This window comes from Cervus elaphus, chromosome 15, assembly GCF_910594005.1.
Source record: "Cervus elaphus chromosome 15, mCerEla1.1, whole genome shotgun sequence".
In the NCBI taxonomy this organism is placed as follows: domain Eukaryota; kingdom Metazoa; phylum Chordata; class Mammalia; order Artiodactyla; family Cervidae; genus Cervus; species Cervus elaphus.
Window position 1 is genome coordinate 79,419,963 of NC_057829.1, and position 17,301 is coordinate 79,437,263.

The following is a 17,301-nucleotide window of genomic DNA, read 5'->3' on the forward strand; positions in this document are numbered from 1 at the left end:
AAGGGTTGAGCCTTGGGAGACCAAAGCTCAGGGGTGTCTGTATGCCCCGAATTTCCAGAAGGGGCTGGAGAGCCCATATCCTGCATGGGATCTGTTCTCCCTGAGTCTCTGTGATTCCCAGCTGACTGTACTGTGGTCTCACTACCCTCATCGCCCCCCTAGGGCTCCCCATTCCCCTCCCCGCCTGCTCCTGCCCAGGTCCCAGCAAGACCCCTCCGCTGAGGCATCAGGCATGTTTGTGGGAAGAAATGTTCCCGAGTGTTCCCATGCAACCAAATCAAGTGTGTGTGTAGGTGTTCTGTGTTTTTACAAACTCTCCTCCTTGGTTGTTATAAGATTAAAACAATTTTCTCCCTCAGTAAATGCTTCCCTTCAAAATCACTGGAAGTACATAATTCACCAGCCCATTTGTGGCTTCTATTTTCTTGAGGCTGGGAGGAAATCATGATTGCAGACCCTGTTTCCTTCTAAGAGGCTAGGGCTGAGCAGGTGATGGACAGGAAGAAGTAATGTTTCAATGACAGCTCTGATCAATGTTTCATTTATTTTTGAAGTTCAGAAAAGATAGGTGAGCATCGCAGGTCTTCTGGGAAGGCAGGGATAGTAGGTTTGGAGGTAAATTACTCTCTTATCCTCAGTAAATTTAATGGACACTTTCATTAAAACTGCAGGGAATTTTAAGGTAGTTCTATTCCTATTTTAAAACTATAGGTGAGGATTTTTTTTTTTTAATGCTTGGATCGTTTTTTGCTGCTGAGAAATCTAAACATTTTAGAGATAGGGTGCATTTTATTTTCCTTCACAGTGATGGGGAATCCACGCACACCTGAGGACACAGAAATATTACTTAAAATCATAATGGATTTCAAGGAAAAACATACACAAAGGGAGAAAATGAAAAAGCTGGCCCAGCAGATGTCAGGGGGCAGATACCAACTTGGGCTTGTCCTTGAAAAAAAATTCACCTGTCAATGATCAACGGTGCCAGTTTTGCCAGTGTGCGATTGAAAAAGCATTCCTGCTGACTGTAAAGGGCTCCTTTTACGTGACTGTTTACATAATTACACAGTGAAACATTGCAATCTTTCAGATTTAATACATGTTTTAACAAGCCCTTCAACTGTGGTGTAGGCTTCTATAATCAAATCAAGTCTTTTCAATTAAAACACAATTAGAAAAGGTGTCATGGAGTCACTGTTACACTTTGCCGCATGAAAAGACTCAAGAATGGCTTGGCTGGAAATCTGAGCTGAGTTATTAAAGATGCCTGAGCTTAAAGGCCACGGTGGACCAGCAGGGAGGGCACCCTGGCTGTGGGCCTTCAGTCCTGCAGGACAGACGCAGGTCCTCAGCCTCGGGCCTCTACTTTGTCATTAACTGATGGACTGTGGTGACCTAGAGAGCTTGTGGATGTCTGTGGCTCTGAGCTTGATGCCCAGGTGCCAGTAAGCATGTCATGGGCAGGAGGGAGATACCTCCTGCATGTCACAGGGTTACCAGAGAGATACCCACCTCACCCTGGCATTAGCTGCAGCATCATGGGATTCTAGAGGTAGAAATTATTCCGTTGCTGTTGTTTAGTCGCTAAGTGGTGTCCAACTCTTTTATGACCCCATGGACTGTAGCCTGCCAGGCTTCTCTGTCCATGGGACTTTCCAGGCAAGAATATTGGGGTGAGTTGCCATTTCCTACTCCAGGGGCCCCATGGACTGTAGCCTGCAAGGCTTCTCTGTCCATGGGACTTTTCAGGCAAGAATACTGGAGTGAGTTGCCATTTCCTCCTCCAGGGATCGAACCTGCGTCTCCTGCATTGGCCGGCAGATTCTCTACCACTGAGCCAAATAAACTATTTTAGGCATCACTTAATCTCACTGCTTCTTGTAGAACAGGCTCTCAGAAGATCCAGACAGCCCTCGGTATCCATGAGTTCCACATCTGCAGAGTCAACCAACCATATTTTCGCAATATGGAAAATATTTAGAAAAAAAATTTCAGAAAGCTCCAAAAAGCAAAATTTGAATTTGCCGCACAATAGCAACTACTTACATAGCATTTGCATTGTATTTACAACTATTTACATAGCATTTACATTGTATCAGGCATTATAAGTAATCTAGAGATGATTTAAAGTGTACATGAGCATGTACTTACTACACCATATTAGATAAGGGGCTTGAGCGTCTGCAAAGGTTGGTATCCTTAGGAGGGGGATCTTGGAACCAACTCCCCCATGGATGCTAAGGGATGAATGGACAGGATCTGTGCAAGGCCATAATGTTAGTCACTCTCTGAAACAAGGTAAGACTGTGCACCCTCCCCACCACCCCCCACTTAAGGATCATTATCTAGTTAGAGCAGATATGCAAAGGAGCTCACAGAGCTTAAGGGTGGCCTTCAGGAGAGATGGTTCAGTTCCAAACTGACCACTGGGTAACAGAAGTCAAGGTTGGTATGGTGGGTTGAACGGTGATCTGCCCACACACACACACACACACACACACACACACAGATACATATACATCAAATCCCTGGAACCTGTGAATGTTACCATATTCCGATAAAAGTGTCTTTGCAGATGAAGTTACAGATTGTGAGATGAGACCATCCTCCATTAACTGGGTGAGTCCTCATCCGATGATTTTGTTGTTCAGTCTGATTTTTTGCAACCCTTTGGACTGCAGCACGCCTAATCCAATGACAAGTGTCTTTACAAGAGACACATACAGGAGACACACAAGGAAAGACGATACGAAGACGGAGATAGGGATTGAAGTGATGCAGACATAAACCAAGGAACATCTGGAGCCACAGGAAGCCAAACAGGCAAGGAAGGATTCCTCCTGGAGCCTCCGGGGGTCCTGCAGCCCTGCACACACCTCATGAGCTGGCAGTGCTCTCAACTCGCTGGTCACAGCTCCTCTCAGAGCAGCCCTCCCCAAGGGACTCTGGGTCCCAGGACTGGCTCCATCCTCACCCTGCAGGTGGAGGCCTGTCTAAGCCTGGCTGCTACTAGCCTTGCATGCATGTGTGCTCAGCTGCTTCCGTCATGTCTGACTCTTTGCGATCCTGTGGACTGTAGCCCCCCAGGCTCCTCTGTCCATGGGATCCCTTAGGCAAGAACACTGGAGTGGGTTGCCACTTCCTCCTCCAGGGGGTCTTCCTGACCCAGGGATCGAACCCAGGTCTCCTGCATTGCAGGTCGATTCTTTACCCGCTGAGCCACCCAGGAAACCCTAAAACTCTGCTCCTACCTTTGCAAACAGTCCCTTTATCAAAATGCCTTCAAGTTAATCAAGGTGAGCATGCCCTGTGTGCTACCAAGACCTTGTTTAATATGGTCTGTGGAAGCAGTGATACTTCTACATCCTTAGCAGTACAGTTATACAGGTCAGTGGATGATTACCATTCCTTTATGACACAGGGGTGGTGGGTGTGACTCTGCCACTCTGCCCGTGAGGCTCACAGAGATAAACTTAATTCATGACGGTTACGATACCAACAACAAATCTGCATGTCATGGTCATGAGCTGTTTCTTCTAGTATCACAATGGGCTTCTTTTGTTTTGTTTTCCCCCTGGTTTGGACTCTCACTTCCCTCATTAATTGTGAATCTCTCGGTTTACTCTCTAAGGTGAGGATTAAATGCTGAGCTCGTGGGAAGCACTCTTGAAATCTCTTGGCTAAAACACCTGCTGCACGTCAAGCATTGTTCCCAGCAACCCACTCAGGCCCTCGCCCTGGTCTGCCTGCACCTCCGTGTACCTGACCTTTTGCCATTATAAACAGTATAAACACTATCAGTAGGTGTTAACCCTTCCTGATTGAGAAAGGGTTTGTTTTTGTTTTTTATCCTTCTATTGCCTCCCCTCCCCTTTTATGTCTGAAAGTAATGTTTCAAAACATCTCTTGCATTTATACATAGTGTTTTTATAAGTACAACACTTTTCATAAGTACAACACTCTTACATTCATTATTTCAATTTGATAAAAATTAACAATGAGTGCCTCAGGGGACCTGAGGCAGAAGAATCAAATCCAGTGGCTCTCAAAGTGGGGCCTCCTGACCAGCAACATCAACATTACATGAGTAATACAAAATTTCTCCAGACCGTCACAGTTCTTCAGGCACCCTACTAGATCTAATCTCTTGAATCCATTCGTCACCTCCACTGTATAATCATAAGGCATTTAAGTCATACCTGAAAGGCCTATTGATTTTGCCTACTTTCTTCAATTTAAGCCTGAATTTTGCAATAAGGAGCTCATGGTCTGAGCCACAGTCACCTCCCAGTCTTGGTTTTGCTGAATGTCTAGAGCTTCTCCGTCTTTGGCTGCAAAGAATACAATTAGTATGATTTTGGTATTGACCATCTGGTGATGTCCACGTGCCCAGCTGCTCTCGTGTTCTTGGAAAGGGTGTTTGTTACGACCAATATATTCTCTTGACAAAACCCTGTTAGTCTTTGCCCTGCTTCATTTTGTACTCCAAGGCCAAACTTGACTGTTACTCCAGGCATCTCTTGGCTTCCTACTTTTGCATTCCAATCCCCTATGATGAAAAAGACATCTTTTTTGGTGTTAGTTCTAGAAGGTCTTGTAGGTCTTCATAGAACCATTCAACTTCAGCTTCTCTGGCATTAGTGGTTGGGGCATAGACTTGGATTACTGTGATATTTAATGGTTTTCCTTGGAAATGAACAGAGACCATTCTGTCATTTTTGAGACTGCATCCAAGTACTGTATTTTGAACTCCTGTTGAGTATGAGGGCTACTCCATTTCTTCTAAGGGATTCTTGCTCACAGTAATAGATATAATGATCATCTAAACTAAATTCACCCATTCCAGTCCATTTTAGTTCACTGATTCCTTAAATGTCGATGTTCAATCTTGCCATCTCCTGTTTGACCACATCTAATTTACCTTGATTCATGGACTCAACATTCCAGGTTTCCAGGCAATATATTTCTTCACAGCATCAGACCTTCCTTTCACCACCAGACACATCCACAACTGAGCATTGTTTCCGCTCGGCTCAGCCTCTTCATTCCTTCTGGAGCTATTTCTCTGCTCTTCCCCAGTAGCATATTGGACACCTTCCAACCTGAGGGGCTCATCTTCTAGTGTCATATCTTTTTGCCTTTTTATACGGTTCAAGGGGTTCTCACGGCAAGAATACTGGAGTGGTTTGCCATTCCCTTTTCCAGTGGACCGCATTTTATAAGACCTTTCCACCATGACCCGCCCATCTTGGGTGGCCCTGCATGGCATGGCTCATAGCTTCATTGAGTTCCTCACGACCCTTCACCATGACAAGGCTGTGAGCCATGGAGGAGATAAGTACAGGACTCTTACATTCATTATTTCAATTTGATAAAGTTAAAGATAGATACCTCAGGGAGCTGGTTCTCAAAGTGGGGTCCCCTGGCCAGTAACATCAACTTTATATTAGTAATGCAAAATTCTTCATAGCTCCTGAGATTCTGGGTGTGAGGCTAGTTCTCTGTTTCTATAAGCTTTCCAGATTATCCTGAGACATGCTCAAGTTTGAGAACCACTACACTAATCAAATTTCCTCTACAGTGGCTCCCTATTTAACAGATTTTAAAACTGAGACCCATGATAATACAGTCAAAGTCATTCACTTACTCGTTTAACAAGTATTCAACACTTCTAAGGATTAGGGGTGCATAATAAAGAAGACAAATGTGGCCCTGCCTCCATGGAGTTTACTTTCTATAAAGAACAAACAATGAAGATCACGACAGGTTGTGGTTAGTGCTGTGAGGAAAGCAAACATGGGGATAAGACTGAGGTTAACTGAGGAAAAGTTACACTGGATGAGGTGTTCAGGGAAGGCTTCCTGGAGGAGGTGATATTTGAGCTGAATTTTTAAGAATGAGCAGGAGGTGGCCACGGCAACAGAAGGAGGAGGCAACAGCTGATGCAGAAAGCTTGGAGTGAGAAAGCGTTTGGTCTCTTCCAGAAACAGAAACCCAGGTTTGGCTACAGCTTGGTGAGTGAGGAGAGGGGCTGATGAGGGGCCAGACAGTGGATGCTACAAAGAGGCAGAGAAACAAGCAGAGCTTCGGTTGGCTTTATGAGAATGGAGGGACAGAAAGGGAGGGATCTGTGGGGGCCCGGTTTCTTCTGGAGAAGCAGGACAGATAAGTTAACCCAACACACTTCTCACTTTCCCCTTGGAGACCCTTGCCAGCTTCTGAAACTGACAGAGGAGGCTGGAAAGCTAAAGTAGGAAGCTCTGAGATGCTGAGTGGAGTCTTGGGATGCCAAGACAATGAAGATTAAAGTGAAGGTCCTGCCATAGAGGAGGGGCCCTGGTGAATACCCTGGGCTCAGGTGTAGGGCTCCTAAAAGGCATCTGATTTACCAACAGGTAAACAGAGCAAGTCCCTAACAGGATTATAGCAACCAGCTTCCACTTTATTTGCCACAAAGAAAAGGGGCCCATCTGGAGAGTCTTCACATTTTTGTTTTTTGTCTTCACGTTTGTATATATAATGTCTGCTATTCAATTAGAAATTACTGGAAATGTCTATTAACAGAAGCAAATGACCAAAATCTTTAAAAACAAAACAAAACAATAGAAGCAGATCCTCAGGTAATCTAGGCACTGGAATTAGCAGACAAGGACTTTACAATGGTTACATTAGATATATTCAAGAACACAGGCGAAAAGATGGAGGAAACAGGTGAAAAGATGGAGAATTTCATCAGAAAATTAAAATTTATTTTTAAAAGAATTAAATAGACATTGTAGAACTGAAAAAGACAGTAACTAAAATTTCCTAGCAATCCAACAGTTCAGACTCTGCACTTCCACTGCTGGGGGCATGGATTCAATCCCTGGTGGGGGAACAAAGCTCTCCTTTGCCTCATGATGCACCCGTCCCCCCGCCAAAAATAAATCAGTAGATGACTTGAAGGGTAGATTAGAGTCAGCAGAAGAGAAGATCATGGATTTGAACATGTCAGTGGAAAATATTCAGACAGAAGGACAGAGGGGAAAATGTTGGGAAATCCAAAAAAGATGATAAGAGACATGTGGAAACACATAAAAAGGTCTAACAGATAAGTGGAGTTCCCAAGATAGAAGGAAGCTATCCACTGGTGAGAGTCGATTTGGGGGACCCTTCCTTCTGTCCACTTGGCCTGGAGCCCTGCTTCCCAGTATCGCCCTATCTTTGCCTCATAGCTCAGCAAGTAAAAGGCCACACTTCCTGTCTATCAGCACCTGCAAACAAAGATGAACTTTTTCCCATTTAATTTTGTACTAAACTCTGGCTAATATGGGCTTCAAAATGCTTGCTAGCTGGTACAGATCTCTGCTGGCAGAGACCCTGCACCCATCCGGATGACTCCCAGCTGTATCCTAATGGAAGGGCCAGACCAAGCTTTGGAATAACTGCTTAGTGTCAGTAGGGGAAGGACAGCTGGTCTACCACCAGATAGGGACGGCTGAGAGTACCATAAACCAGGGGTCCCCAGACTCTGGGATCTAATGCCTGATGACCTGAGATGGAGCTAATGTAATAATAATAGAAAAAAATTACACAAAAATGTAATGTACTGAATCATCACAAAACCATCCCACCCCATGCCCCAGGTCCGTGGAAAAACTGTCTTCCACAAAACCAGTCCCTGGTGCCAAAAAATGTCGGGGACCACTGCCAAATTGGTATCCTAACTTTTGCCACCTTTGCTTTCCTGTTGAAATCTAATTCTCCTGTTCTCTACTGAGAAAAGGTGATTGGGTTACATATTTGCTTCTTGAGACTACATTATAGAGAGAGGGGAACAAATCGACCTCATCCAGAGCTGGGATTTAATTTCCTAAAACCCATCAGATGGGGAAGAAGCCTGTAAGGGATAGTCTTGCCTTCTCAATAAACCATGAAAAACTCTAAATTCCTTTCATAGTCCCTTGTCCTGAGAATATGCAGTTTCTTTATGCAGCTGGCTTTTGAACCCAAGTACAAGGCTTTAAGGAGCTTCCCAGGTGGCTCAGTAGTAAAGAAATCTACCTGTCAATGAAAGAGACGAAGGTTCGATCCCCGGGTCAGGAAGATCCCCTGAAGAAGGAAATGGTAACCCACTCCAGTATTCTTACCTGAGAAATCCCACAGACAGAGAAGCCTGATGGGCTACAGTCTACAGGGCCTCAAGAGTCAGATATGACCAAGCGACTAAACAGCAGCAGCGACACAGGTCTTTAAATGTTTCCCTATTCTGTTTTAATTATTAGCAGTATCAACTTTAAAAAGAAAACAAAACACTATTTATTTACTTGGCTGCATCGGGTCTTGATTTTGGCATGTAAGATCTTTGATTTTCAGGATCTTCAGTTGCCACATGTGGGATCTAGTTCCCTGACCAGGATTCAAATCCAGGCCCCCCTGCATTAGGAGTGCAAAGTCTTAGCCTTTGGACCACCAGGTAAGTCCCAGTAGTTTCAACTCTTTTCAGACTTTTGGGACCCTTGTGAACCCAGTAGCCAATGAATTAGCCATCCTCAGCCAACTCTGGGTCACCTGTAAATCTGGCCAGAGTTAGGGATTTCCTCCGCTTCAGATACAAAATACAAAAATAAAACAAACATGCCATCAAACAAAAACCCTAGGAGGGGACTGGAAGATCAGCTTTACACAAGCTGAGTCAGTTGTCCAAAATAATAAAGGCATGGTCAGAATCTGCCATTTTCCTTTGGACAGCTCCCTTTGGACATAGCCCTAAAGCTTGCAGTGATGAATTCTAACTTCAATTGTTCTGCCTGCTGCTCACCATCTCCTGTGGACGATGCTCAAAACCAGAAAGCTTTTTTGTGGTTGGAAGGACTGCATTCCTAAGCGGTGCATGCATCTGACAAAGTTAACCCCATAGGATTCTCATTTTTGCTCCAGCTCTTCATTTCTACACTCTCCACAATGAAGGAGCTGGGCAATTTATATTAACAAATATTTATCAAGTATTTACCGTGTGCCAGGCACTGTGCTGGGCTCCTTAGGTTTATCATCTCGATCAAGCCTCTTACTTATCCTCTTGGGTGGATATTGTTTCTTCATTTTAGGAAGGAGGAAACAGGGGTTTAGAGAAGTTCAGTAACTTACATGCTGGTGACAGAGGCAGTGGGTGGCATGTCCAAAACTTGACTGCCATCTGACTGCATGGTCCTCATACTTAACTCCATTGGTTTAACTTGCCTAGATGATCCCTGAAGCCCCTTCTGGCCCCAAGCATCTTTTCTGAAACCTCTGTATCTTCGGGTGCCTAACAGAGGAAGAGCTCACTGTAAGACTGACTGTAAAATCCCCGAAGCCATTGTTCTCCCTGTTTAGCTGGCATCTCCAGACACAGGAGGTGCCTGGCCCATCTCAGGCATCCCCGCTCTCGAAGTAGGGAATGTTGGCCACATGCCAGGCCAAACAATGCTCCAAATTACAGTTTGATCCACGCCCTCTTGACCTTTTCTCAGAGGCCTAGAGATTTCAGTAGCGCTCAAATCATTTCCCTGAAGGAGCAAACAGAGGAAGTTTTTCTGCCAGCCTCCTGACTCAGGAGTGCACAGCTGATTTACCTGGAGTAATCAGAAGCATAAAAGGTAACATCTTGCTTGCATGAGAAAACTCTGATACCTGATTCAAATGGCCTGTGTGGCCAAGGTCTTCAGGAAAATCTGCTGCTCACAGAAACATTAAGTGGAGGGTCTCCCTTACTTTCCTGGTGATAAGCCTTTTTAATGAGAAATACCCAGCTTAAGGTTGCCTCAAGTCTTCAACAGAATTTTTGGTACATGGCTTAAAAGACTCCCGCTGATGCTGTAGCTTACAAAATACTTCCAACTACCCATTTGCTCAGTTTCTTTACTGTGACTGAGTTTTTGGTTTTTTATTTTTTCTAATGGGCTGCTTTAAAACAATTCTCAAATGGGTCAGTGAGGGGGAAAAAAATCCAGTCACCTGAAGAAAGCAGAATTGAAATACTATTTCAGCCATTCAAGTCATGGCACCCACGTCTAATACCACTCCTCCATGTAAATATATCGGAGAAGGAAATGACAACCCACTCCAGTATTCTTGCCTGGGAAATCAAGGAAGAAGAAGCCTGGTGGGCTATAATCCATGGGTGCAAAGAGTTGGACATGACTTAGTGACTAAACAACAAACAACATACATATATATGGCATACATATTTAATATTTCTCCTCCATATGTATATATAGAAGGAAATGACAATCCACTCCAGTATTCTAGATACATATAAATGTATGTATATCTCAACTGTACTGTTGAACATTGAAAATGAAAGCTATAGTTTGCCAGAATCATCTGTATTGCTAACTCTAAGCTGCATTCCAGAGTCAGGCAGGAATAAATAATTACTGGAAGCCATTCCCTGCCCCCACCACCTAGGTCTGTTTATTTCATATTTAATATATTTTTTTTAAGAATTAACAAGGGAGAACTGCCATCTGTCATTACTGCCTAGGGATCTGGAATTGAAACTTCCATTGCTAATGGCTTGTGATTTCCCCCAGCTCTCTAAAAGCTTCAGAGATCTAATTTTTTCTAACGGAGGCTTTGTCTATAGTGAATGAAGCCCTGGCTACGAAGTCGGCTCGGTTAAAACAATGGGAGTTACACAGACAACAGGAAAGAAGGTGCTGGCTTAGTATGCTGAGTGGTAACCCCCACACAGTCATCTGCGGTGATCTGAGCCCAGCCGCTCCTGACGCCGTCAAGTTCAGGGACAAGCTGGTCTTCTATTCACTGCTTCCGTGGCTCCAGCAGAGGAAATCCAGTGGGGGATATGGCATCCTCGTATCTACACGTAACAATTCTCTGTTTAAGATTTCTCTGGGCTCCACACTAACAATGTCAGGCTGCCAACAGAATGAAGAGAGGGGAAGAGTCGAAACCAGTGCGTGAATATTTCAGGCTCGTTTTCCCCTCCCTCTGCACCTCCTCCCCGCAAAAAAACTCCTGCCTCAAAAGTGTGAGTCATTCGTGATAATCTGCAGAATATGAAGATGGTGCAAGATCGTCTCACCGTTTTCCCTGGGGGAGTTGAAAGCAGTGGCATCAATTTCATCGCCCAGGTCAGACACCTGAAAGTCATCCCGACTTTCACAGCACATCCAATCAGGCACCGATTCCTGTTGTCCAACCTCCACAATGACCTTCTCATCTCCAGCTTCCTCTTCCCGCCCAGTGTCCCTGCCCTGGGCCTGGTTCTCACCGCCTCTCACCTGAGCTACTGCATCAGCTCCATCTGGCCTCCCTGCCTCACCACATGCTGCCATGGTGGTGGTGATGGTTTAGTCACTAAGTCAGATCCAACTCTTGCAACCCTACGGACTGTAGCCCACCAGGCTCCTCTGTCCGTGGGATTTCCCAGGCAAGAATACTGGAGTGGGTTGCCATTTCCTTCTCCAGGGGATCTTCCCAACTCAGGGATCAAACCCAGGTCTCTGGCATTGCAGGTGGATTCTTTACTGACTTAGCCCCCAGGCAAGCCCCAAGCACTGCCATGGGTTTCTCTAAACATAAACAAACCCAATCACATCTGTCTTCTTAAGAGCTTGGGTGGTTCTCCCTGATCTATGGAATAAAGTCTCAACTCCTTGCCCTGGCAGATGAGCCCCATCCTGGTTGGGAATCTATGAGCCTTGCTGTCCCTCCTGGCCCCTTGAGGACTGAGAAATAGACGAGGGTCTGGGTTGAGGCAGGCCCACCCCTCAGGGGAAGCCCAGCTCATCCACTCAATCTTTACCCTGCTCAGCTGCTCGACACCAACCGTAACCGCAGTGACGTCAGGGAGAGGGACACAGACACATCTCCCAACGCTGACCCCCTCCAAGGGGATGCCGCAGCCTGCCCCAGAACACAGAAAGGCCTGATGTTCCAGAGGGAAACAGCACCTGTCAGAGATGGGAAATGTCAGAGCAGGGAACCTGGCGGTATGTGGTCTGTAAATCATGTTCATGGAGGGAATGTGAAAATCAAATTTCTCTTGATAGAAATTAAAAACAAAGAAAAATAATGGATGCCGAATGGTGGAGAGATTATTCCACCACATCGCAGAGCACCTCCCAGGAGGAGAGTCACACCTGCCGGCACTCCGGGGTCTGCACCCTGCCCTGGTCTGTTAGCCCTTTGCAGTCCTCAGCGCCCGGGGGTGCTCCCTTCCTGCCTCTCTGGGCCTCTCCAGTGCTCACAGCTTTCTGGAACAGAGTCACATAAAGGGCCGCCCCTACCACCCGCCCGACTCAGGGACCCCTGATTTTTCCTCTTCTTAACAGCTGCAATTTGGGCAGCCCAGACCCTGCATCCTGAGTCTCTACGCTGCCAACAGTGGCTATTTACTGGCTCCAATTTCACTTGCGCTTCCCAGCTCCAGATGGTAAAGAATCTGTCTGCAAAGCCAGAGACCCAGGTCTGATCCCTGGGTTGGGAAGATCCCCTGGAGAAGGCACTGGGAACCCACTCCAGTATCTCTGCCTGGAGAATCCCATGGACTGAGGAGCTTGACAGGCTACAATCCACGGGCTCACAAAGAGTCAGACACGACTGAGTGACTACCACCACCCGCAAATGTCTTTCATCCACCAGGGACCCTCTGACCTCTTCCTATGTACATGGCTCCACTTCCTCCTGGACATACCCATCTCCCGTCCCCAGCACACAGCACAGAACCAATTCCCATCACGTGGGACCTACGATGGGAAGGGTGATCCAGAGAACAGTGACAACATGGGGGACATCATTATCTTAAATAATATATGTGTAGGAAATGTACCTCCTAAGGGAATTTGTATGTGATCAAACATGTTTAGGAATGATGAATATGTGTTTAAGTGGAAGAAATAGGTTGAACTGGATCAGTCATATTAAAATTAATCAAGTATGTCCAAGTTAGCAAAATGCAGAAAACTGAGGAAAATCAATACCGTTTCTGAATTTTGACAAACATCTTAGGAAGACCATTGTCGACACAGGAATATCAAAGAAGAAACTCGTTTTGCCATTTTAGGGACCACAATAGAGACGGGAGGACCAGGGTGGAGCTGAGACGAGCCCAGAGGACAGTCGCTGGGATCACCTGGGGAGGGATGCAGCCTGCATCTCACCCTGCCCATCGTCTCCATCACTGCCATGGCCACGAAGACCACGAGTACACGTCAGTTCTCAGTGCTCATCAGTCATGGCCATCAGCACCACTTGCCATGGCGGCCTCTCCTCCTCCTAGGAGGCCTTCATCATTCAGCTTCCAGGGCCCAAGCTTTTCCTCTCCTTCACTCACACAGCATCTCCGACTTTTCCATTTCTTCTTTCTCTTCTCCACAAGCTCCAAATGTGGGAGTACCCAAGGCTTTAATCGGCAGACATGTCTTTTCCATCAACACTCCTTCTTTGAGGAAGTGTCTTCCATCTTGTTTTTTTCAGCCGTGCCACGCAGCCTGTGAGATCTTAGCTCCCTGACCAAGGATCAAACCCATATCCCTTGCAGTGGAAGCGAAAAGTCCTAAGCACTGGACCGCCAGGGAATTCCCTCTTCTATTTTCTCGGCTTTAACCCCCATCAATGTGTGAAAGCTCCCACCTTGATATTTCTAGCCCAAGGCCCCCGCCCTCCACTTGCACGTGCAATAGGTAACTCTGACAAACAGGCCCCCTCCCCTTCCTCCAGTCATCTGGACCTCAGTAACTGCTAACTTCATCTTTCCAATTGATTGAATCAAAAATGCTGGTATCTTTTTTACTCATCTCTTTCACATCCTACATCCGGTTGCCAGAATCCCCAGATCCTACATTTCCCACTTCTCACCACCTCCACCCTGTTGTACTGACCCAAACCAGCACCGTCTCCCATCTATACCTCGAGACGGCTTCCTAACTGGTCTCACTGCCTAGCCTACTCCCCATCAAAGTCTCTTCTCAGCACAACCATTGGGATCCTTTAAAAACGTAAGTTAGATCATGCCATTCTACCACTCAAAACCCTTACTTCCTGTCTCAGAGGTCAAGTTGGCATCCCAGACCGTGCCCTGCGAGGCCCTCCCTGGCCTCACCTCCTAGCTATGAGGAGGCCTCACCTCCCTGCTGGACCTCTAACACTCAAGGCAACACCTACCTCCGGACCGTTGCACTAGCTGTTCCATCCACCCAGGATGCACCTCCCTCAGATATCCACATGGCTTGATCACCCACCCTCCTCAGGTTGCTGCAAGTGTCCCCTTCTCTGTGAGGCCTCCATGGACTCCCTATTTTCACCTTGAACCCCATCATTCCCTATCTTCCATTCAGCTTTTTAAATTTTTTTTAATTTATTTAAAATTTTTATTTATTTATTTGGCTGAGCTAGGTCTTAGTTGTGGCACACGGGATCTCTGGTCTTCATTGTGGCAGGCAGGGTCTTTTAGTGGTGCCATGAAAACTCTTAGTTTCAGCATGTGGGATCAAGTTCTCTGACCAGGGACCCAATCCAGGCCCCCTGCATTGGGAGCATGAAGTCTTAGCCACTGGACCAACAGGGAAGTCCCTCCCCCCATTCATCTTTATTTTCCCTCTGTACCATTTATCATCTGATGTATTTGTCAAGATTTGTAAACACACAAACAGACAGACACACACACACACCAGAATGTAAGCTCCACAAGGACAGGAATTTCCATGTCTTATTCACTGCTATATTTTCATGTCTAGGACAGATGCTAAATAAATATCTGTTGGCTTCTTTGCAGTTACACATTGGTTCATCTGTGTCACTTGCCATCTTGCCCACATAGGACCTCAGGGGACAGGATGACAAGTCACATCCTGCCATAGTACCCACAGTGGGACTTGATGGCACTGGACTGACCTGTCCACCTTTTCTGTGTCTGTTATATCTCAGGATTTCCAGAGCCTACCTGTGTGTGTGTAAGTCACCTCGTTATGTCCGACTCTTTGCAACCCCATGGACTATAGCCCGCCAGTCTCCTCTGTCCATGAATTCTCCAGGCAAGAATACTGGACTGCATGGCCATTCCCTTTTCCAGGGGATCTTCCTGACCCAGGAATCAAACCTGGGTCTCCCGCATTGCAGGCAGATTCTTTACCATCTGAGCCACCAGGGAAGCCCCTAGTTTTCTGGGGCCTGGAAAAAAAAATGTGAGTAAAGGCTTATCGAATTAGTGAAATCCAGATAATTCAGCTCAAAGAGGAACCTGAATTAAATAAAATAACAAGAAACCACAGATGTGGGTTAAAAGATCCCTATTCATGTTCTTCCCATCCACTGGTGTTTGCTCAGGCAACTGCATCACTATGTCTAGCACACAGCAGCAGTATTTCACTGTGGGTACAGGAAGCTGTCCACCTAAGTTTACCAAGGATGTGGAGCTCCTGAGTTTCTGTCCACATTCACACTGGCTCCCACCACCATCCACACATGAACTTTCTCCATCATAAGCGGAGGGGGCTCAGGATAAGTTATCATATGCCTTGAGTTCTAGTCTTCCCTCCACACTTACCAGACTTAAGTATGACTTTACTCTCTGTGATTCTCTATTTCTTCATCTGAAGTTAATTCTTTTACAATAAAAGAATAACTGGCTTGTGAGTTTGGGAGAAAAGATTCAGGATTAGCCGTTAAAGGAGACGTATGGTCTATGAACATGTAGAAAGCCAAGATCACTAGGACCCACAGTGGACTCCTAGAGGGAAAGCTCTGTCAGATAAAACTGTTCCCTTCTTTGAAGGGATTATTAGACTGTACAAAAATGCAGCAGATCAAAGATTTATAAATTCAGTTGATAAGTTCAGGGGAGGCTGACCAGTGGATTGAATGCAAGACTACTGAGCCAGGTGTAAGGAAGTTGTTTCTACAATATATAAAGAGCACTTACAAATAAATAATAAAAAGATAACCCTCTGCTAAAATGGGCAGAGGATAAGAATAGGCGTTTTTCCAAAGAAATTTTATAAATGACCAATTAGCAAATGAGAAGATGCTATCATTAAGCATCCATGAAAAGCAAATCAAAACACAATGAAATATCACTTTACACACGGGAGAAAGACTATAATCAAAAAGACAGATTAACGGCTGTTGGCCAGGTTGTGGAGGAATAAGAACCCTCATACACTGCTGATTGAGATATAAAATGGTGCAGTGGCTTTGGGAAACAATCTGGCAGTATCTCAAAAAGTTAAACACAGAGTTACCATGACCCAGAAATTCCACTCTGAGGTATATACTCAAAGAAAGTAAAAAATGCATCTCCACAAAAACATGTATGTAAATGTTCACGTCAGCATTATTCACAACAACCAATAAGTGGAAACAACTCAAATGTCCATCAACTGACTAATGAATAAGCAAACTGTGGCTTCTCCATACAATGCAATACTACTGAGCAACAAAATGTAGTCAAGTACTGGCATATGCTATAATGTGGATGAACCTTAAAAACACTGCACTAAATGAAAAAAAAAAAAAAACGACAGCTACAAGATGCCACATTCTGTATGATTGCATTTATATGAAGTATCCAGAATAGGCAACTCTTAGCATCAGAAAACAGTTAGTGTTTCCCATCGTGGGGGTTTGGGGAGGGGGAATGGAGGAATGACTGCTATGGGAAAAGGAGATTCCTTTTGGGATAATAAAAACGTTTTAAAATTGATCTGGTGATGGCTGTACAATTCCATGACACATTAAAAATCATTGAACTGTACCCTTTAAATGACAGAATTGTACGGTATGTGAATTGTAGCTCAATAAAATTTCTATTAAAGCAGGGGGCATATCAACAAACTGGATCTCAGAATGACAAAGGCTTAAAAATCACATTCCAGGAAGAAAAGCTGAAGACACTGGGGATAAAACAGAAGATGCTACAGTCAAATATTTAAGGGCTCAACATGGAAAGGGAATTAGGTGCTCGGTGTGGTCTCCAAGCAGACTCTGCTCCTCCTTCTGGACTGTTCACTGCCTTCCCACCCCCAATATCTCCTACACGTTTACAAGTCTCAGCTTAACTGTCACCTCCAAGGGACATTCCCCCAACTCTCCTCCCCCAATCATCTTTGCTGTGCACACCTGCTCATCACATGTTTATTTAACTACAGGGTTACAATCTGAAGAACTCACTGAATTACCAGCTCTATGAAGGGAGCATCTAGACTTCCAATCACCTTCATCTCCCCAGAATCTATCACTGTGCCTGGCATAGATTAATGCTTAATATGTGTTTATTAAATGAACAAACGAACAAGAAATATAACTATCAGAGACTACAAA

The 17,301-nt window shown here is 45.2% G+C and overlaps 1 long non-coding RNA gene across 2 annotated transcripts in view; it reads right to left on the reverse strand.

Annotated features, from left to right (window-relative positions):
* Positions 1-10,229: 10,229 nt before the first annotated feature.
* The window catches only part of LOC122708773, a 29,239-nt gene continuing 22,167 nt past the window's right edge, over positions 10,230-17,301 (reverse strand). Inside the window, exons 4-5 of one of the 2 annotated variants that reach the window (XR_006345309.1) lie at positions 11,813-11,936; positions 10,230-10,898 (exon numbers count right to left, since the gene is read on the reverse strand). This is a non-coding gene — a long non-coding RNA (uncharacterized LOC122708773). Of the gene's footprint in view, positions 10,899-11,788; positions 11,937-17,301 lie in introns of both variants that reach the window. The other variant, XR_006345308.1, reaches the window with a different exon arrangement.